Genomic DNA, 22710 nt, shown 5'->3' with positions numbered 1-22710 from the left:
GCGGTCTTGCTGCCGATTACTCCAGGCGTGCTTGAAGGAGTCCGGGTCTTTAATCGCCGAACTGGTGGATTGCCTTAAGAGGCTGCTTTGTGCTTCTGCTGCGAGGGCCGCAGTGTGCTCCTCCGTGCGGAGAGAGCGCTCTATGTTTCCATTGACTATGATGACCCCCCGAGGTCCTGGCATCTTGAGCTTGAGGTATGCATAATGCGGTACCGCATTGAATCTCGCAAATGCGGTTCGCCCGAGCAGTGCATGATAGCCACTATGGAACGGGACTATATCAAAGATTAACTCCTCGCTTTGAAAGTTATCCGGGGATCCGAAGACCATTCCAGCGTGACTGAGCCCGTGCAATGGGCCTCTACACCTGGTATGACACCTTTAAAGGTTGTTTTTGTGGGTTTGATCCTGAGGGGTCTATGCCCATTTTGCGCACTATGTCCTGATATAGCAGGTTCAGGCTACTGCCACCGTCCATAAGGACTCGAGTGAGGTGAAATCCGTCGATGATTGGGTCTAAGACTAGTGCAGCGAATCCGCCATGACGGATACTAGTGGGGTGGTCCCTGTGATCAAAGGTGATCGGATAGGAGGACCATGGGTTGAACTTTGGGACGACTGGCTCCAACGCATATACGTCCCTTAGAGCACGCTTCCGCTCCCTCTTGGGGATGTGGGTTGCGTATATCATGCTCACCGTCCGCACTTGTGGGGGGAACCTCTTCTGTCCTCCGGTGTTCGGCTGTTGGGGCTCCTCCTCGTCATCTCTATGTGATCCCTTATCTTTATTTTCGACATTTAACTTGCCAGCCTGCTTGAACACCCAACAATCCCTGTTGGTGTGGTTGACTGGCTTGTCGGGGGTGCCATGTATTTGACACGAGCGATCGAGTATACGGTCCAAACTGGACGGGCCCAGAGCGCTTCTTTTGAATGGCTTTTTCTGCTGACCGGGTTTAGAGCCTCTGAATCCGGCATTGACTGTCGTATCCTCGGTATTGTCGCTGTTAATGTGGCGCTTATGTTTGTTGCGACGTGACCTACCATTGCCATCCTTGGTATCCGAAGTACCATGGTTCTTTGATATGTTATTGCTGCGAGCCAGCCATCTATCTTCTCCCGTGCAAAAGCGGGTCATGAATGTCGTGAGGGCTGCCATAGATTTCGGCTTTTCCTGGCCAAGGTGCCGGGCGAGCCACTCGTCGCGGATGTTGTGCTTAAAAGCTGCTACGGCCTCTGCATCCGGACAGTCGACGATTTGATTTTTCTTTCTTATGAACCGTGTCCAGAATTGCCTGGCCGATTCCTCTGGCTGCTGAATTATGTGGCTCAAGTCATCGGCATCTGGTGGTCACACATAAGTGCCCTAGAAGTTGTCAAGGAATGTGGCTTCAAGATCTTCCCAACAGCCAATGGATTCTGCTGGCAGGCTGTTGAGCCAATGCCGAGCTGGTCCTTTGAGCTTGAGTGGGAGGTATTTGATGGTGTGTAGATCATCACCGCAGGCCATGTGGATGTGCAGGAGGAAGTCCTCGATCCATACCGCGGGATCTGTTGTGCTGTCGTATGATTCTATATTTACGGGTTTGAAACCCTCTAGGTGTAGCGACCAGACCTCAAACAGTCTGATCTCCGTGCTCCGGTGTCATCCCTGGATCAGTAATGCTGACACCACACAGTACTCGGAGGATTTATAGCAGAGTAGAAATCACACACTTATTACATCGAGTGTCTCAGAAGAGAACTTATTACAATAAATATGGCTTAAGGCCATCTAATAACGATAACAGCGGAAGGCTTGGAAGATAAGTGAGTCCATCAACTCCAACGGCATCACTTAGTATAGAACCATGACCTAAAAACTCCTTAGTCGTCGTCTGAAAAGTCTGCAACATTAACGTTGCAGCCCGAAAACGGGTCAGCACATGGAGTATGCTGGCAAGGTAACACATAGAGAATAACGGAATGAAACAACTATACTATATGCATATTTGGCTGGTGGAAAGCTCTATGGTTACAGTTTTGCGTAAAGCCAATTTTTCCCTACTTCAAAGGAATAAATTTAATTACTATCATGGTGGTTGTTAAACATTGAGAATGGTTGACAGCATTCTCAATCCCAATTAAGCATCATCATTAAACATAACCCAATAAAATTTATTTAGAGTAACATGTTGAGATTCACATGATAATCCAAGTACTAGATACTCAAGATGTCCATAATCGGGGACACGGCTAACCATGATTAGTTTATTACACTCTGCAGAGGTTTGCACACTTTTCCCCACAAGACTCGATCGCCTCCGTTTGGTTTCTCGCACTACAGGGTGTTTGAGAAGGCGGGTGACCGAGACATAGTCTTTCAGAAGCGCTAGCACCTTACGATCGGGTAGACCGTACCACCTACATCCCCTACATCTTCTAGTCTACCACTGTAAGAGTTCGCACAACTTAGTCAACTATGCTAGAGCCCATAATAGCTTCTGGCTGCACACGAAAGTTTCTAGTATGAATAGTCTCATGATCCCTTTGAGCCTGGGTGGCGGTCCAAAAGAAAACAGGCAAGTCCTGGAATACCCAGGTGCCTCAATCCACCCAGATGTGTGTTTAAGTTGCCACCTTAGATAAACCATTAATTAACAATCTCACATCTGTCATGGATATCACTCACCCAATCCACGTCTACTAGCATAGCATGGCATAATAAGCAAACATAGAAGTAACTCCCAAAGGTTTGATAATAACAGGTAATAGGTGCTACCTCATCTACTTCCCATCCCACAATTTAATTAGATCCTAATCATGCAATGTGTGAGGATTGATCTAATGCAATAAAACTGGGTAGTAGAAAAGGTATGATCAAAGTGTTACTTGCCTTGCTGATGATCCGCGAAACCTAACGATTCAAAGTAACAGGCGGCGCACTCCGGGTACTCTATCGCAAACAAATAAACAAGCATACAATAAGTACTCATCTAATGCACAGGTAAAACTCAAATAAGAGATCTAACCAGAAGGTTCAACTTAAGAACTCCGGTTGGCAAAAAGAATCAAATCGAACGAAGCAACGAAAATCAAACGACGAAAGAAAACAACTTCATTCTAGTAATCCGGATCTAGGTCAAATTTTACAGTAGCAAAATCTTGTTTAAGTTGGTTAAATAGATAGAGGGTTTCGAGAGGAAACTCTAGGCACTTGAATCGCATGGCTCCGATAAACAAGCGAAAAGTTATACTAAAACGAAAATCGGATCAGGAATCGCGATCAGAAAAATCACGGATTTAATCCGAGAAAAAGAAAAACGACGAACGCTGATTTTTTTATCTCTCTCTCTCTCTCTTTTTTTTCGGCATGGAAAACGAGGCGCGACAAACCTCGGCGGCGGCGGCGGCGGCGGCGGCGACTAGGGCGGCGGCCGGGCTGGGGCTGGCTAGGGTTTCCCTCGGGGTGGGCTGCCTCGACTTATAAAGCCCCCCCCCCCGGGTCGGTGTCCAGGTCGGACACGGCCCGTTAAGTCGGTTCGTTTTTTAAAATTATTCCGCTTGAAAAAAAATAAAAATAAATACTAAACGGACTCCAAAAATTCTGAAATAAATTTTCACGGGCTTCTAAAATCAAGCCGCACAAGGTGAACATTTATTTGGGCCCTAAATGAAATTTTGAAAAACGCACTTTTTTTCTAAATTCAAATAAAACACCGAAAAACTCAGAAATAAAATCTTATTTGATTTTATTATTAAATGCTCAATATTTCTTTATTGTGGGAAAGTCATTTTATTCCCTCTCTCATATTTTTGTAATAGAAATAATTGATGATAAAATAAATAAAATCAAATGATCCTATTCTCAAAATTTGAGAAAACTCAGATATGAAAATAACGAAATCCCCAACTCTCTCCCTGGGTCATTGAGTTGCGTAGAATTTCTAGGATCAACCAAAAATGCAAAATAAAATATGATATGCATGATGATCTAATGTATAACATTCCAAATTGAAAATTTGGGATGTTACAAACCTACCCCCCTTAAGATGAATCTCGCCCTTGAGATTCGGGTTGGCTAGAAAATAGGTGAGGGTGGTCTTTGAGCAAATCTTCCTCTTGCTCCCAGGTGGCTTCATCCTCCGTGTGGTGGATCCACTGAACTTTGCAAAACTTGATAACCTTGCTGCGAGTAACTCGGTTGGCAAACTCGAGAATCCTGACTGGTTTCTCCTCGTAGGTCAAATCGTTATCCAACTGAATAGTTTCCAAAGGCACTGTGTCTCTCAACGGTATGTCAGCCATCTTCGCGTGACACTTCTTCAATTGGGAAACGTGGAACACATCATGAACTCCTAACAATCCTTCAGGCAATTCCAACTTGTAGGCCACTTCTCCCATACGCTCCAAAACTCGATAGGGTCCTACAAATCGTGGCGCTAACTTCCCTTTTACTCCAAAACGCTTTGTTCCTCGAAGTGGAGATACTCGAAGTTAAGCTCTATCCCCAACTTCGTAAATTGTCTCCTTGCGTTTATAATCCGCATAACTCTTCTGTCTGGACTGGGCTACCTTGAGCCTATCGCGAATCAACTTCACATTCTGTTCAGACTCTTTAATCAAGTCAGGTCCAAACAACTGGCGGTCTCCAACTTCGTCCCACGACAACGGTGTCCTGCACCTCCTTCCGTACAAAGCTTCGGAAGGGGCCATCTTTAAACTGGTTTGATAACTGTTGTTGTAAGAGAACTCTGCATATGGCAAATTATCGTCCCAACTAGATCCGTAATCTAGCGCACAAGCTCTCAGCATATCCTCCAAAATCTGATTGACTCTCTCGGTCGGTCCATCTGTCTGTGGATGAAACGATGTACTGAATTCTAGCCTGGTTCCCAAAGTTTCATGCAACTGCTTCCAGAACTTTGAGGTAAATTGGGTTCCTCTATCTGATACGATACTCCTCGGAACTCCATGCAGACATACGATCCTGGTCATCTATATCTTTGCCAACTTAGCACTAGTGTAAGTGGTCTTTACTGGGATGAAATGAGCTACCTTCGTCAATCGATCAACTACAACCCAAATCGAGTCATAGCCTTAACGAGTCCTGGGTAATCCCATGATAAAATCCATGCCTAGCTTATCCCACTTCCATTCGGGTACCGGCAATGGTTGTAACAATCCAGCTGGCTTCTGATGCTCTGCCTTTACTCTCTGACATACATCACAAATTGCTACATACTCCGCAATATCCTTCTTCATTCCGGTCCACCAGAAAATATCCTTCAAATCCAAATACATATTCGTATTTCCTGGGTGAATTGAATACGGTGAGTCGTGTGCCTCTTGCAAAATCAACTTCCTGATCTCCGGGTCCTTGGGCACATAAACGCGGTCTTCAAATCATAGGTGTCGTGCTCATCCTCACGAAATCCTTTAGATTTTCCTTTGCTCAGTTTCTCCTTTATAGCGACAATCTCTTTGTCAGCTTTCTGAGCTTCTCTGATTCTATCCATCAAAGTTGACTAAATCTCCAATGCTGCTACATAGCCTCTCGGAACTATTTCCAAACATAGTTCACGAAGATTTTCGGCTAACTTCCTTGGTATTTCTCCCGTCATTAACGTATTGACATGGCTCTTGCGGCTTAATGCGTCTGCTACTACATTAGCCTTTCCAGGATGATAATGCAATTTCATATCATAATCCTTGATAAGCTCCAACCATCTCCTTTGTCTGAGATTTAACTCCTTCTATGTGAAAATGTACTTCAAACTCTTATGATCCGTGTACACCTCACAATGATTTCCAATGAGGAAATTTCTCCATGTTTTCAAAGCATGCACTACGGCTGCTAACTCCAAATCATGCGTAGCATAATTCAACTCATGAGGCTTCAGTTGTCTTGAGGCATATGAAACAACTCTCCCTTCCTGCATACGCACTGCTCCAAGTCCTCGACGTGAAGCGTCGCAATACACCTCATAATCCTTGGTATGGTCTGGCAAAATCAACACTGGTGAAGTAACCAAACGTTTCTTCAACTCCTGGAAACTAGCCTCACATTCCTCTGTCCATATGAACTTGGTATCTTTTTTCAACAACTCAGTCATAGGCTTCGCAATCTTTGAGAAATTCTCAATAAATCTCCGGTAGTATCCTGCGAGTCCAAGAAAACTCCGGATCTCTCCAACTGTTGTTGGGGCTTCCCATTTGGTCACGGTTTCAACTTTAGCGGGATCTAGTGCTATACCTTCTCCAGATATAACGTGTCCGAGGAATCCTACTTCCTTCAACCAAAACTCACATTTGCTGAACTTGGCATATAATTGATGTTCTCTGAGCTTTCCAAGTACCAAACGCAAATGTTCCTTATGCTCCTCCTCATTCTTCGAATAAACCAGGATATCATCAATGAACACTACGACGAACTTATCCAAAAACTCCATAAACACTTCGTTCATCATGTTCATAAAATAGGCAGGTGCATTAGTCAGACCAAATGACATAACGGTATACTCATACAGCCCATACCTGGTGGTAAAAGCTGTCTTCGGAATATCCTGTTCTCGAATCTTCAACTGGTGGTATCCCGATCGCAGATCGATCTTGGAAAATACCTTAGCTCCTTGCAATCGATCAAACAGATCATTGATCATAGGTAGTGGGTACTTGTTCTTGATCGTTACTTCATTCAATCCTCGATAATCAACAACCATCCTTAACGATCCATCTTTCTTCTCCACCAGAAGTAGTGGAGATCCCCAAGGCGAAGAACTTGGGCGAATATATCCTTTATCCAGTAACTCCTTAATCTGCTTCTTAATTTCCACCAAATCCTTTGCTGGCATCGTATATGGTCTCTTTGATATTGGCCCTGTGCCTGGCAATAGCTTAATCAAAACTCAATGTCTCTATCCGGTGGCATGCTTGGCAACTCCTCTGGAAATACATTAGGAAAATCCCTTACCACTGGTACTTCCTCCTGCACAACTCCTGTTAGGCAATTTACTTGAGTCCTCTTTGGCACATGCCAGGATACATACTTGATCCTTCTCCCTTCTGGTGTGGTAAGCAAAATTGACTTGCTAGCACACTCAATATTCCCTTCATACTTTGATAACCAATCCATGCCTAATATCACATCCAATCCTTGAGATTCCAATACTATTAGGTCTGAGGGAAAAACATAGTTACCAATCCTTAATGGTAACCGATCACACCATAGACTAGCCACATACTCTGCTCCGGGCGAGGTTACTAACATGGGTGACCTAAGGGCTTGGGTTGGTTGGTTATACTTATCCACAAATCCCCTTGAGATGTATGAATGCGATGCGCCAGTATCAAAAAGAATGAGTGCAGTAAATGACTTAGCCAAAAACTTACCTATTACTGCATCGGGCTGAGCTTCAACCTCCTCCATGCTAACGTGGTTCACTTGTCCCCTGTTAAAAGGGTTCGGCTTCTTCCCAGAACTTCCATTGCTATTTCCATTTTGTAATTCAGGACATTCATTGGCATAATCTCCGGTCTTCGAACACTTAAAGCAAGTGACTTGGCTTAAGTCCTTCTTGGCTGGGGTTGATGGGTTGGTGCGGTTCTGGCCGTTGCTTCCTCCATTGCCATTACCATTCTTGGTGCCATTGTGATTGTGCGAGCTACCTCCTCCATGGGTATGCTGAAAATGTCCTCCCGGTCTAGGGGTAAAACGTGGCTTCTGCTGAGCTCCTGAATTGTACTTTCCTTGTCCATACTTCCTCTTGCGATTCTCAATTTGCTGCTGCTTCCCTTCAATCATAAGAGCACGATCTACCAACTCCTGGTAGTTGTTGAAAGTTGCTACCATCAACTGCATGCTCAGCTCATCATTTAGTCCTTCCAGAAACTTCTCCTGCTTAGCTACATCCATAGCGACGTCATCTGGGGCATAACGTGCTAGCTTACTAAATTCCTCCACATACTGGCCAACTATCCGTCCTCCTTAGCACAAGTTGCAAAACTCACGCTTCTTCATGGACATAGCTCCTGCTGAAACATGGGCAGTACGAAAAGCCTGCTGAAACTGGTCCCATGTGACAGTGTCAACAGGGAAAGTGGCGGTGAAATTCTCCCACTATGATGCTGCGGGTCCTTCTTACTGATTAGCGGCAAACTTCACCTTCTCCGCATCTGTGCATCCTACTGTGGTCAACTCCCTAGCTGTCTTGCGGAGCCAATCATCTGCTACTATCGGCTCGGTGCTACTGGAAAACACCGGCGGATTCAGCCTAAGAAAACGGGCTAAGTGGTCAAAAGGTGGGGGTGGTGGTGGGTTGTTGTTGTTGTTCCCCTGATTCTGATTCTGGACTAGCAACTGCATCAATGTGTTCTGCTGCTGGATCAACTGCGTGAGCTCCGGTGGAAAGGCAAATCCGGGGTCACGTCTCGGAGGCATCTGAGGGTTTAGAAAAGATGAGATGTAAGAATAGAGGGGGTCTAAAGAGAAAACACTACCCATATGCACATGAGGCAAAACAAACAATTCACTTCAATCAATCAAACAAGGGCATATAATCGATCTAACTATCGCAAAAGTGCTCGGACTACTATATTTACATGGTGGACTACTACTACTGATGAGGTGGTCTACTAGAAATATTCTTCGGTTGCAGACTCCATGATATCTGCTCCAGCTTCATCAACATAGTCATCATTGCTACTATCTGGTTCTGAGTCGGTGCCGTCGATGATGATGTAGTCTTCCGGGCTAATCTCCGTGTGTTCTTCGTCTTCATCTACTGGCATAGGGCCTCCCATAAATATTCCAATCTTCTTGATCAGGTCGTCATTCTTCTTCACCAATACTTCAATTTCCACTTCATAATCTTCACGTGTAGCCTTGAGTTCTTCCTCCAGTTCCTTGATTCTAGTCTTAGCCTTCTTCAGATCTATCATGTCAGTGCACATCTGGTTCTCCTGTCATCGAATGTGCTGGTTTAACTCCTAGATAAAAGCTGTGATTGACCTATCCTTCCTGGTGCTGATCATCTCCCAGTGCTCATCTTGGCGCCCACAAATCTGGTAGATAGTATCCTTGAGATCTTTGTGGTAGACTTCTCCAATGCGTCCCATGGCGATGTGAGCTGCCATGCTCTTTCCTAGACTCCAAGTTGGTGCATCAAAAGAAAACTCTATGCGCTCAGTGACTGGCATGAACGACCTTCCTGGAACTTGAACTTGAATCATCCAGTGCTCTTCTTCAGGTAAAGTGGCGTTGTAGGTTCCCGTGAAGCTTGGTACTCCTATGTTCAGATATCTAGTGATTTCCTTCAAGTGTCGTCCAAAGGGTGTATCTTCATCCGGTTGTGTGAACTTGTTCCTTGCATCCGCCATCCTAAAGAGTAGAAAAGATGAGAGGTCAGAAGAGAAGAGAGTGAATAGTGATCTAGGTCTTGTGCTTAGTGGTCGTGTCCTACAGTCAGTGTGTGCTCTGATACCATCTCTGTAGCGACCAGACCTCAAACAGTCTGATCTCTGTGCTCCGGTGTCATCCCTGGATCAGTAATGCTGACACCACACAATACTCGGAGGATTTATAGCAGAGTAGCAATCACACACTTATTACATCGAGTGTCTCAAAAGAGAACTTATTACAATAAATATGGCTTAAGGCCATCTAATAACGATAACAGCGGAAGGCTTGGAAGATAAGTGAGTCCATCAACTCCAACGGCATCACTGAGTATAGAATCACGACCTAAAAACTCCTTAATCATCGTCTGAAAAGTCTCCAACATTAACGTTGCAGCCCGAAAATGGGTCAGCACATGGAGTATGCTGGCAAGGCAACACATAGAGAATAATGGAATGAAACAGCTATACTATATGCATATTTGGCTGGTGGAAAGCTCTATGGTTACAGTTTTGCGTAAAGCCAATTTTTCCCTACTTCAAAGGAATAAATTTAATTACTATCATGGTGGTTGTTAAACATTGAGAATGGTTGACAGCATTCTCAATCCCAATTAAGCATCATCATTAAACATAACCCAACAAAATTTATTTAGAGTAACATGTTGAGATTCACATGATAATCCAAGTACTAGATACTCAAGATGTCCATAACTGGGGACACGGCTAACCATCATTAGTTTATTACACTCTGCAGAGGTTTGCGCACTTTTCCCCACAAGACTCGATCGCCTTCGTTCGGTTTCTCGTACTACAGGGTGTTTGAGAAGACAGATAACCGAGACATAGTCTTTCAGAAGCGCTAGCACCTTACGATCGGGTAGACCGTACCACCTACATCCCCTACATCTGCTAGTCTACCACTGTAAGAGTTCGCACAACTTAGTAAACTATGCTAGAGCCCATAATAGCTTGTGGCTGCACACAGAAGTTTCTAGTATGAATAGTCTCATGATCCCTTTGAGCCTGGGTGGCGGTCCAAAAGAAAACAGGCAAGTCCTGGAATACCCAGGTGCCTCAATCCACCCAGATGTGTGTTTAAGTTGCCACCTTAGATAAACCATTAATTAACAATCTCACATCTGTCATGGATATCACTCACCCAATCCACGTCTACTAGCATAGCATGGCATAATAAGCAAACATAGAAGTAACTCCCAAAGGTTTGATAATAACAGGTAATAGGTGCTACCTCATCTACTTCCCATCCCACAATTTAATTAGATCCTAATCATGCAATGTGTGAGGATTGATCTAATGCAATAAAACTGGGTAGTAGAAAAGGTATGATCAAAGTGTTACTTGCCTTGCTGATGATCCGCGAAACCTAATGATTCGAAGTAACAGGCGGCGCACTCCGGGTACTCTATCGCAAACAAACAAACAAGCATACAATAAGTACTCATCTAATCCACAGGTAAAACTCAAATAAAAAATCAAACCAGAAGGTTCAACTTAAGAACTCCGGTTGGCAAAAAGAATCAAATCGAACGAAGCAACGAAAATCAAACGACAAAAGAAAACAACTTCGTTCTAGTAATCTGGATCTAGGGAAAATTTTATAGTAGCAAAATCTTGTTTAAGTTGGTTAAAAGGATAGAGGGTTTCGAGACGAAACTCTAGGCGCTTGAATCGCCTGATTCCGATAAACGAGCAAAAGTTATACTAAAACGAAAATGGATCAGGAATCGCGATCAGAAAAATCGTGGATTTAATCCGAGAAAAACAAAAACGATGAATGCCGATTTTTTTTCTCTTTCTTTTTTTCGGCACGGAAAATGAGGCGCGACGAACCTCGGCGGCGGGATCCGGCGGCGGTGGCGGACGTCGGCGGCGGCGGCTAGGACGGCGGTTGGGCTGGGGCTGGCTAGGGTTTCCCTCGGGGTGGGCTGCCTCGGCTTATAAAGCCCCCCCCCCCCCGGGTCAGTTTCCAGGTCGGACACGGCCCGTTAAGTCGGTTCATTTTTTTCTAAATTATTCCGCTCGGAAAAAATAAAAAGAAATACTAAACAGACTCCAAAAGTTCTGAAATAAATTTTCGCAGGCTTCTAAAATCAAGCTGCACAAGGTGAACATTTATTTGGGCCCTAAATGCAATTTTGAAAAACACACTTTTTTCCTAAATTCAAATAAAACACCGAAAAACTCCGAAATAAAATCTTATTTGATTTTATTATTAAATCCTCAATATTTCTTTATTGTGGGAAAGTCATTTTATTCCCTCTCTCATATTTTTGTAATAGAAATAATTGATGATAAAATAAATAAAATCAAATGATCCTATTCTCAAAATTTGAGAAAACTCAAATATGAAAATAACGAAATCCCCAACTCTCTCCGTGGGTCATTGAGTTGTGTAGAATTTCTAGGATCAAACAAAAATGCAAAATAAAATATGATATGCATGATGATCTAATGTATAACATTCCAAATTGAAAATTTGGGATGTTACACTAGGATTTGATGATCCATTACTTCGTGTGTGAAGCATAGGGGGTGTGCGGCGCCTCTGTACTAGGCTATATCTTGATGCAGCTCAAGTGAGTCTTGTCCGTTGTGTTCGGCCCGGCCGAACTTAGTTTTACTGTATCCGGCGTGACGGTTATCATCTCGCATAGTGGCGCGCCCTCGCGATCCGTAGATCGATCTTGCATGTTTTGCTTTGTCCTCCAATACGTCTCGCAGGTCTGGCGTATTTCCCCATGTCTTGACATTTTTAATTGAGTGGCGTCGGGGTGCGGGCTGAACTTTTGGCTGGAATGCCTCTTTGTCGCGGCCACGAGGTGGTCGATCAGCCGAGTCATATGCTGGAGATGTAGGTTTTGGTGCTTCCTCCTCCAGTCGGGGTAGCAACCTGCGCTTTGGGTAACTCTTGGAGGGGCGTTCGAGTTTATATTCCTCGGCCGCAAGGACTTCAGTCCATCTGTCAGCTAGCAAATCTTGATCAGCTTGAAGCTGCTGTTGCTTTTTCTTAAGGCTATTTGCCGTGGCTATAAGCCGGCGCTTGAAGCGCTCTTGTTCGACGGGATCCTCAGGCACGACGAATTCGTCATCTTCAAGGCTTGCCTCGTCTTCGGAGGGAGGCATGTAATTATCATCCTCCGCCTCTCCATCTGCCGCTCTCTCGGGAGGGCTGGCTTCTCCATCCTCCTGCCCTAAATCTTGCTGGAGGGGATTATTGTCGTCTTCGGCACTGTCCGGAGTGTTATTATCTCCTGTGCTGGTGTCACCGCTTTTGCTTTGGCGAGACTTAGAGCGGCACCGCTGACGTCGGCGCTTGGGTTGCTTCTTGGAGGGGTCATCCTCCGCTGTCCCGTCGCCATTGCCTTCTTTGGGTGTGTCCACCATATATATGTCATATGACGAGGTGGCTGTCCAGTGCCCTGTGGTCAGTGGTTCTTGTTCGCCTCATGCATCGTCGTCCATGCCGTCGATGTCTTCGGAGTCGAAGTCGAGCATGTCGGTCAAGTCGTCGACAGTGGCTACTAAGTGGATGGTGGGTGGGCGGCAAATTTCTTCGTCATCCGCATCCCAATCCTGCCGGGCATAGTTTGGCCAGGACTCTCCTGACAAGGAGAGAGACCTTAATGAGTTCAGTATGTCGCCGAAGGGCGAGTGCTAAAAGATATCCGCGGAGGTAAACTCCATGACCGGCGCCCAGTCGGATTCGATAGGCACGGGCGCAGGCGGTTCGGAGTGCGTGGCCGGAGAAGGATCCGGCAGTTTGGCATCACGACTCTTGTGAAGGGTAAGGTCGATATTCGGCTTGATCGCCGCTGAGGATACAGCCTCCGTGGCGGGGTCTATCCACCCGTCCATGGATGGCGCAACTGGCTCTGAATTGAGGGTCGGAGTGATTGCCGGCGCGATCGCCTGAACACTGTCCGATGGCAGAGCTAAATCATGCTCATCGTGACCGTGTGGCGCACTAAGCGGGGGCTCGAATCGGTCGAAGATCAAGTCTCCGCGGATATCGGCCATGTAACTTAAGCTTCCAAACCTGACCTGGTGGCCAGGGGCATAACTCTCGATCTGCTCCAGATGGCCAAGCGAGTTGGCCCGCAGAGCGAAGCCGCCGAATACAAAGATCTGTCCGAGAAGAAAAGTCTCACCCTGGACTACATCGCTATCGATGATCGAAGGAGCCAGCAAGCCTAACGGCGATGACACAGAGGAATTCTCAATGAAAGCACCAATGTCGGTGTCAAAACCGGCGGATCTCGGGTAGGGGGTCCCGAACTGTGCGTCTAAGGCAGATGGTAACAGGAGGCAGGGGACACAATGTTTTACCCAGGTTCGGGCCCTCTTGATGGAGGTAAAACCCTACATCCTGCTTGATTATTCTTGATAATATGAGTAGTACAAGAGTTGATCTACCATGAGATCGGAGAGGCTAAACCCTAGAAGCTAGCCTATGGTATGATTGTCTGTTGTCCTACGGACTAAAACCCTCCGATTTATATAGACACCGGAGGGGGCTAGGGTTACACAAGGCCAGTTACAAAGGAGGAGATATACATATCCGTATTGCCTAGCTTGCCTTCCACGCCAGGTAAAGTCCCATCTGGACACGGGACGAAGTCTTCAAGCTCGTACCTTCATAGTCCAACAGTCCGGCCAAAGGATATAGTCCGGCTGTCCGGAGACCCCCTAATCCAGGAATCCCTCAACTGCCGTCTGTCCCGGGTACCGTTGTTATGCATGTTCCATTGCATCCAGTTGGTTAAATGCTTGCATGATGGCATTGTTGATATGTTCTTGCATGATGTTTATTGTTGATGCTAGTGGTAATGTTATGCTATGAGTAGTGTTGTACTGGTAATGTTCATGCTCTTCATTATGCCATGCTCAGTTGGAGATGATTCATTGTTGATATGGTGGCTAGTTATGTTGCACCCGTGCTTATTTTGATATCATGCTCATAAATTGTAATTGTATCATGTTATTTTATCATGGCTCGACATATTTGCATTCAAGTTTAACCGGTTTAAATTGAACTTGAACACATGTTGGCTGAGTCATGGTGCCACCATATCGAACTGACCAGTGCAACCACGCTTACCTTTATGGGAAGGTCCTAACTGGGTCTATTATTGTGCCTCTCGCCAGTGCCTCCAACTAGGGAAGGTTATGGGCGCGCGCTACCCTGATCAGGTAGGCAGACATAATCTTGTGTGCCTGTTGTTATTATTTTTGGATCCGGTCCCCGTGAGGGACATGTTGGCCACGGTGGTGGTCGTTGTGTCTTTGGTAGACACGGGGCCACCCAGGACTAGCCCAGTTGGGAGTGTGCCGGAGTGGCCGAGAGAGTGTCATGGCAGTAGATCAGTTTTGTCAGAACGCCGTTGGTCCACCCGAATGGGAGTGTGAGGCCATGGGTTCCGTAGTGTGGGTACAGTGTACTAACCTCTGCAGAGTGTATATTAAATCTATCGATAGCCGCGCCCGGGGATATGGGACCAGTTCATGTCGGTCACACTATGAGTCAACAGTAATAATAATGTGATTAATAACAACCATGGTTAGATAAGTTGGTTGTGATCGCCGGAAGGATCACTATTTGAGACCAAGTGTTGGACATGGTTGTGATCGCCGGAATGATCACCGTGGTATCGAGGATATCGAGTTGTTGGATATTCATGATGTTGTGCGAGAATCGTGGGTAAAGATCAAGCTCCTTGTGGTCATTTGATGATTACTACAGTATTTTTCATACCAAGCTTGATTTGATCCTGAGATGATCGTGTAATGTCCGAAGTTGGTAAGTGATGCATGTGATGGTTACAAGGTAACCCGCGCAGAATAAATGGTGCATATAGTGTCATCATGTTGCATGCTGGTATCGTCAGACTTATATTGTTCATGCCATGATCATATTGTTCTAGCAGCATTATGTTCATATTGATCATGCCATGATCATATTGTCCTAGCAGTATTATGTTCATGTTGTTCATGCCATGTTATTCTGATGATCTCATGATAATTCCTGCTCAACCTGTAATTGCCATGCTATTGTTTGTCTTGAATGCTTCTGGTTATTGTGAGCTTGCAAGTACATTCAATGTACTGACCTGGCGTGTCATGCCAGTTTGCAGGTCGTGCCCGGATTGCTTGCTTGTTTGGTGTTGTTCCTGTGTCCACGAGCTAGGATAAGCATTCCAGCCAGAGTCCCTATGGATTGAAGTCCATCATCGCCGTTCGTTGTTCCGCTGCTTCGAGTTGTTCTGCTGCTTGTAAAGAGCAACCGTGGTTGGCGTAGTGTCGCCATACCGATGTTATTCATTGTAATATCGGAGACCTTGTATTCATATTCGTGTAATAATAGAAAGCTGGTTTTTTCTATGCTAAGCAGTGCCGTATTCCAGAAGACTTCTCCTTGATCTCTGGGATGGAATATGGGGCGTTCCGGTTTCTCTGAGCCGGGGTGCCACAATTCATCACCCTGGGTGAGGAATAGCTATTCTTCACCCCCCCTCTATGTTACCATCAATGCAACGTATTTTTACGTTCCGTAAATTTTGTCTTATTTCGTACATAAAAAAGAACGTAAGAAAATATGTACTCGCCGTAAAAAATATTTTATGTTACGTAAAATTTCGAATGTAAAAACATACTGTAAAACATACATAAAATATGATTTTTCTGGTCTTATAACCTATTTTTTTAACTTTTATACCAAATTTTACATATTGAATCAATATGCATGTAACTATTTATACTGTAAATGTAATTTATTTAGGAAGCGACCGTAAGATTACCTATATATATATATATAGGGCTAGACTATTCTGTTACCGGTAACAGAATAATATTCTGTTACCCCCCGGCCCTATATAGGCGCGACGCGCCTACACAGTAGAATCCCCCCGAGCCAGCCCGACCCAACCCGCCTTCTTCCGCCGGAGGCAGCCGTCGTGGGCGAGCGAGCGGCGATGGCAGCCGGAGCGAGGGAGCCCGTGGCACCGTGACTGGCTGGCGACGGATCCGCCGCCGCCTCCTGCCTCCTTCCGTCACCGGATCCATCGACGGGGCTGTGATCCCCTCTTCCTACCTCCCTCCGTCGCCGGATCCATCGACAGGGCCGTGATCCCTGCCTCCTGCCTGCCTCCGTCGCCGGATCCATCAACTGGGCCGTGATCCCCGCCTCCTGCCTCCCTCCACCGCAGGATCCATCGACGAGGCAGTGATCCCCGCCTCCTGCCTCCCTCCGTCGCCGGGGCTCCTTCTCCGGGGCAGTGATCCCCGCAAGGTGCTTCCTCCCCGGTCCTCTTCGCCAGACGTCCACCACAAGCAGGAGCTGCATCAATGGCGCCGCCTCCCAAGAACATGCCAGTATGCCGCCGACGAGAGGAAGAAGAAGAAGTCAGTCCACTGGAGGTAATGTCTGCTTCCCACGTTTGTGTCAGTCCATCAGTTCATCAGTCCTGCTATGAAGAAGAACCTGATAGTACATTGCAAATGCTTGATCAGTTCATTACACCCCTGCCACTTGATGCACAATTTGGATGTCGAGGTTACTATCAGTACCTCTAATATGCTAGCTTCAGTTCAAGCCAAAAACATAAACTTACCCATCAAAATATACTAGGCTTTATATAAGGTTCAGCTACCACTGCAAGTTGTATGATGATATTTCTAATAGTACATGTCGTGTAGTTGCGTCAGTTCGAACTAGTGAAAGAATGTTGTCGAAAAAATATACACTTGTTACACAGTAAGTTCAATGATACATAAACTAGGAGTACTTCTAGTGTAGTTGGATAAGTTATAGATGAACAAAAGAGAAGACATGCATCAGTTTTATATATATGCATATCCATACATCTCTGAAGTTCAATGTACAATTTGCAAGGAGTGCACCAAAATGTTTATGCATCAGTTATAGGGAAAAAAGATAAAAAAAACTTTCCATAACAGCTGAAGTTCAATGCTCAGTTTACAAGCAGTGCTAAAAACAGTACATCAGTACATCAGTGTTGAACATGTACGTTCATCAGTTCGATAGAAAACGAAACCAGATACAAAATAGAGAAGAAAGTTTAAATAACGGCCAGCGATGCAAGTTCAACTTGTACATTTCCTTCATTGCATGACATGTTACCCATAGCATGCATACGAGAAAAATGTTGAAAAGATTAATCCGAAAACTGTTGAATGTCATTGCAGAAGCATGCAAGGAGGCACACACAGTGAGTGTCGGTGTCAAAACCGGCGGATCTCGGGTAGGGGGTCCCGAACTATGCGTCTAGGCCGGATGGTAACAGGAGGCAAGGGACACGAAGCTTTACCCAAGTTCGGGCCCTCTCGATGGAGGTAAAACCCTATGTCCTGCTTGATTAATATTGATGATATGGGTAGTACAAGAGTAGATCTACCACGAGATCGGAGAGGCTAAACCCTAGAAGCTAGCCTATGGTATGATTGTTGTTGTGTATGTTGTCCTACGGACTAAAACCCTCCGGTTTATATAGACACCAAAGAGGGGTAGGGTTACACAAAGTCGGTTACAATGGTAGGAGATCTACATATCCGTATCGCCAAGCTTGCCTTTCCACGCCAAGGAAAGTCCCTTCCGGACACGGGACGAAGTCTTCAATCTTGTATCTTCATAGTCCAGGAGTCCGGCCGAAGGTATAGTCCGGCTATCCGAACACCCCCTAATCCAGGACTCCCTTAGTACCCCTGAACCAGGCTTCAATGACGACGAGTCCGGCGCGTAGATTGTCTTCGACATTGCAAGGTGGGTTCCTCCTCCAAGTACTTCATAGAAGATTTTGAACACAAAGATAGTGTCCGGCTCTGCAAAATAAGTTTCCACATATTGCAATAGAGAGAATAATATTTACACAAATCTAATCTGCTGACGTATTCCGTAGTGTAACACACCACAACCAAGCCTTTATCCGAGTCGTTTTATTATCCCACCTCAGCGCGTCATGCAAGGCGGTTTCCTTGGCACGTCTTGTTAAAGCAGAGATCGTGTCCCCTTATTACGAGATTCTCATCAATACGGGCGTGGGTAACCCAACCGCTTCTAGGACTCCTAGATTATAGGCAAGTCCAAACGGACATGGAGAGGACGCTTGATATTCACCCTCTTTATAAAGGGGACAAGGCTTTTATTTTTCCCTCCCGTGCCCAATCGAATCCTTCCCCCACCTCAAGCTCAAACGCCCGAAGTTCAGGTCAGGTGCTCCGAACCTTCAGTCATGTCCGGATCTAGCCTTCAAGGCCGATGGATGCCTTCCTCCGTCACGGAAGAAGACATCAAAAAGTTGAGGGAGGCCAGATATCTAACCGCCGAGATTTTGCATCGGCTGCCTCCCCAAGGGCAGGCCGTCCCCACCCCTGAACCCAACGAGAACGTCGTGTTCGTCTCCCACTTCCTCCGAGTTCTAGGCCTTGCTCTGGATCCTTTCGTCAGGGGTTTGATGTTTTATTACGGGCTAGACTTCCATGATCTAGCTCCGGACTCCTTTCTTCATATCACGACATTTATTGTTGTGTGTGAGGCCTTCCTCCGGGTTACCCCTCACTTTGGCCTATGGCTCAAGACCTTTGAAGTAAAGCCGAAGATGATCGAGGGGCAACATGCAGCGTGTGGAGGTGCCTCAATATGCAAGATGACGGGAGCTCCGTGGCCCAAAGGTTCCATCCCAGAGGTGTCTGAATTGTGGCAACAGGAGTGGTTCTACATCACGGCTCCTAGAAGTGCCAAGTGGGAGGGCGCCCCTATTTTCCGCTCGGGCCCTCCACCACAACTGATGTCATGGATCAGCAGAGGTCTGAGCTGGGGTCTAGCCAAGGACGTGCCTATACTGCAAAGACGCATTCGAGATCTCTTCAATGGAGATTTCAGTTTGGTTGCGGTAATACAAGTTATGTTGGTTCGTCAAGTCCAGCCTTGCAAACGCCGGCCTCTTCGCCTGTGGGAGTTCAATCCCGAGGGACCGCGTGTCATTCAAAATTTTCTCGGCCTGACGCACGAGGAGATGTACTAGTCATTCTTCGGACCTCAGGTGGAGTGTCCGGAAATCACCGAGGACGTGGGCCTGAGTAGTAACCGCGCCGCCGAACAGGTAAGGCATCTTCCAGCCGAACATACTATCTTTCCCTTGTTACGAAGTTATTTCTGAGAGTTTGCTTTTTGACCAGGACTGGCTAACAAAGGCGAAGTTGATTCGGTGTTCGGCCCCCCTCCCCGAGGGTTTGGAAAATCCGGTATTGGAAAAGATGCTCCAGACCGCACCTTGCCCGAAGCCCTTGAAGGAAGATACAGTGGAGGATAATACGGGCAGACGCGGGCCCCCAACGCTGCCCATTCTAACCGAGGGAGCGATCATCTCCATGAAGGAAGACGACCAGAAGAGGAAAAGGACCGCACCCGGGGATTCGGAAGCCGAAGCTTCCAAACGGGAGAAGAACTCTCCCACAGAGGGTCCTACCTTGGGGGGCGCTGTTGCCGCACAAAGTCCGCGGGGGGATCAATTCTCCCGCGAGTCGTAAGTGACCCGGAATACTTTAATAGTACATATATGCCCTCTTTTTCTTCTGAGAGAATAACCACTGCATATATTTTTGGAGTTCGGGCCTTAGCCCCTCTCAAATGAGCTTGTCTTCGGGGGACCTTCTTCCAGAGATGATGGAGAGCGAGACGCCTCCTCCAGACTCCTCTGCTCCGGAAGCGGGCGACCCTGAAGTGTCATCACGAAGGGCCTCTCCGTGTCCGGTGAGGCCGGAAGATAATCCCATTGACCCCCAAAGCTCCCAGAGTCCGGCTCCCAAAGAGAGCAGACAAAAGAGTCCGGCACCGTCTAGTGTGCGATCGAATGTTCTGAGGGAGTTGGTGGGGCGAGCGGCCATCTCAGATGAACACCGTGTGCTGATGAATACGGTGATGGAGAGAATATCGTCCGCCGAAAGCGGATTGCATGAAGCTTTTACGAGTCTACTAACAGGCTTTGAGGTACATAAAAGAATGTATGATAGTCCTGCACATGCTAGGTGTGCCCTGTGTAGATAGTAGCCCCTGAGACTCTGGTTGTCATCGGCAACGACGACGAATAGAGGATCATATTCCCAGGTAATAACCATACTGCCTCTATGTGCAGGTGATGGAAGCTCCGGTGGCTAGCCGGACTAGCGAGTTTGCCCATTTAGAACGGCAGTTGGATGCGGCAGACGCCGACATCGAGCTTGTTAACAAAAGGCTTGACGAGGCACAGGGTAAGTTTCATTATCTGGTAAATGCCACAATAGGAAGAGCGGCATGATGCCAGCATTTAGGTGAAAAAGTTGTCGTGCAAAAATATAGTTTGTTAAAGAAATAATGTATAATTCAAGATGAGAAGAAATTGCCACTCGTCTGCGCGTGTTGAGCCCCTTGTATTGACAAATAGTGGTGTGACCATTTATTCGGTATAAGTAGCGGCGCTGGACTCGATTAGTTGTATCTGAGGTCTTGACGACCTATTGGATGCTTTCGCTTGTTGGGGCGCCTTTAGTGTGCGGCTGCCAAGGCAGCCTCACTCTCTTCGGTGCGCAGAGATCGCTTGATATTTCCGTGCACTATAATGATGCCACGTGGACCGGGCATCTTGAGTGTGAGGGAGGCATAGTGTGGTATTGCATTAAAGCGAGTGAAAGCTTCGCGTCCGAGCAGTGCTTGATAGCCACTTTGAAACGGAGCGATGTGGAAAGTTAAATGCTCACGACGGAAGTTATCGGGGGAGCCGAATATAACTTGTAGTAGGAGGGAGCCCGTACAACGAGCCCCTGGGCCTAGCGTTACTCCTTTAATGGTAGTATTGCTATGGAGAATTTGTGTTGGGTCTAACCCCATCCCGCGGATTGTATCCTGATATATTAGGTTTAGGCTACTGTCGCCGTCCATCAAGACTCTTGTGAAGTGATATCCACCAATTACTGGGTCTAATACCAGGGCAGCCCATCATGCGTGTCGGATACTTGCTGAGTAATCGCGATGGTCGAAAGTGATTGGTTGAGATGACCAGTGGCAGGACTTCGTGGTGATAGGCACTTGGGTATATTTTCCTGGGAGTGCTGCATTGTTTTTCCCCTTGATTACGTGTAACACGTTTACTGTTTTGACTTCTGGTGGAAATTTCTTTTATTCCCCCGTGTCTTGCTTGGGGGGCTCGTCCTCGTCTTCACTTGGTGTATCCTCCCCCTTGTGTACAGTGTTGAGCTTGCCGGACTGCTTGAAGACCAAACATTCTCTGTGGGTATGATTAGCAGGTTTACCAGGGGTACTATGAATCTGGCATACTTGGTCCAGAATTTTGTTGACACTGGACAATTCATCCCTGGTGCCTTTAGGGGGCGGCTTTTGACCTGGTCGAGAGCTTTTGAATCCGGCATTTACTGCCGTGCCCTTCGTGTTGTCTTCTTTATTCCGGCGTTTGTTATTGCTGTTGCGCCGTTATTTCCCTTTTCCATCTCTAACTTCAGATGTACTGGGGTCGCTGGTGCTGCAGCTGGCTAGCGAGCTGTCCTCACCCGCGCAAAAGCGAGTCATGAGGTTTGTTAGTGCGGCCATCATTCTCGGCTTATTTTGGCCGAGGTGTCTGGTGAGCCATTCGTCACGGATGCTATGCTTGAAAGCTGCCAAGGCTTCGGCGTCCGGACAGTTGACAATCTAGTTCTTTTTAGTAAGAAACCTGTTCCAAAGCTTTCGGGCTGACTCTCCGGGCTATTGAGTTATATGACTCAAATCGTCCGCATCCGGAGGTCGGACATAAGTCCCTTGAAAATTTGCTCGAAAGGCGTCTTCAAGCTCTTCCCAACTTCCAATGGAGCTTTCGGGGAGGCCTTTGAGCCAGTGACGAGCTAGCCCTTTGAGCTTGAGGGGTAGGTACTTGATGGCGTGGAGATCATCTCCTCGAGCCATATGCATATGAAGGATGTAGTCCTCAATCCAGACCCCAGGGTCTGTTGTTCCGTCGTATGCCTCTATGTTTACGGGCTTGAATCCCTTTAGAAATTCGTGGTCCAGCACCTCATCGGTGAAACATAGGGGGTGTGCGGCACCCCTATAGCTGGGTGTACCGCGTTGTTCGTATGTTTGTTGTGTTGTATTGTATGCTGGGGTGCGCTTGCGTGGTCCATAGATGGATCTTGTTGTGCCGTCCTTTCGGTGCGAGCCCTCTCATGGGTCGCGTATTGTACTGTGAGCGGCGTTGTATGCCGCTCTATGTTGGTAGAGGGGTCGTCTATCCGACCAGGTGGCTGCTTTGATATTTGGTTATGGGGGTT

This window comes from Triticum dicoccoides, chromosome 2A (genome assembly GCF_002162155.2).
Source record: "Triticum dicoccoides isolate Atlit2015 ecotype Zavitan chromosome 2A, WEW_v2.0, whole genome shotgun sequence".
In the NCBI taxonomy this organism is placed as follows: domain Eukaryota; kingdom Viridiplantae; phylum Streptophyta; class Magnoliopsida; order Poales; family Poaceae; genus Triticum; species Triticum dicoccoides.
Note: the sequence above shows the minus strand (reverse complement) of the source record.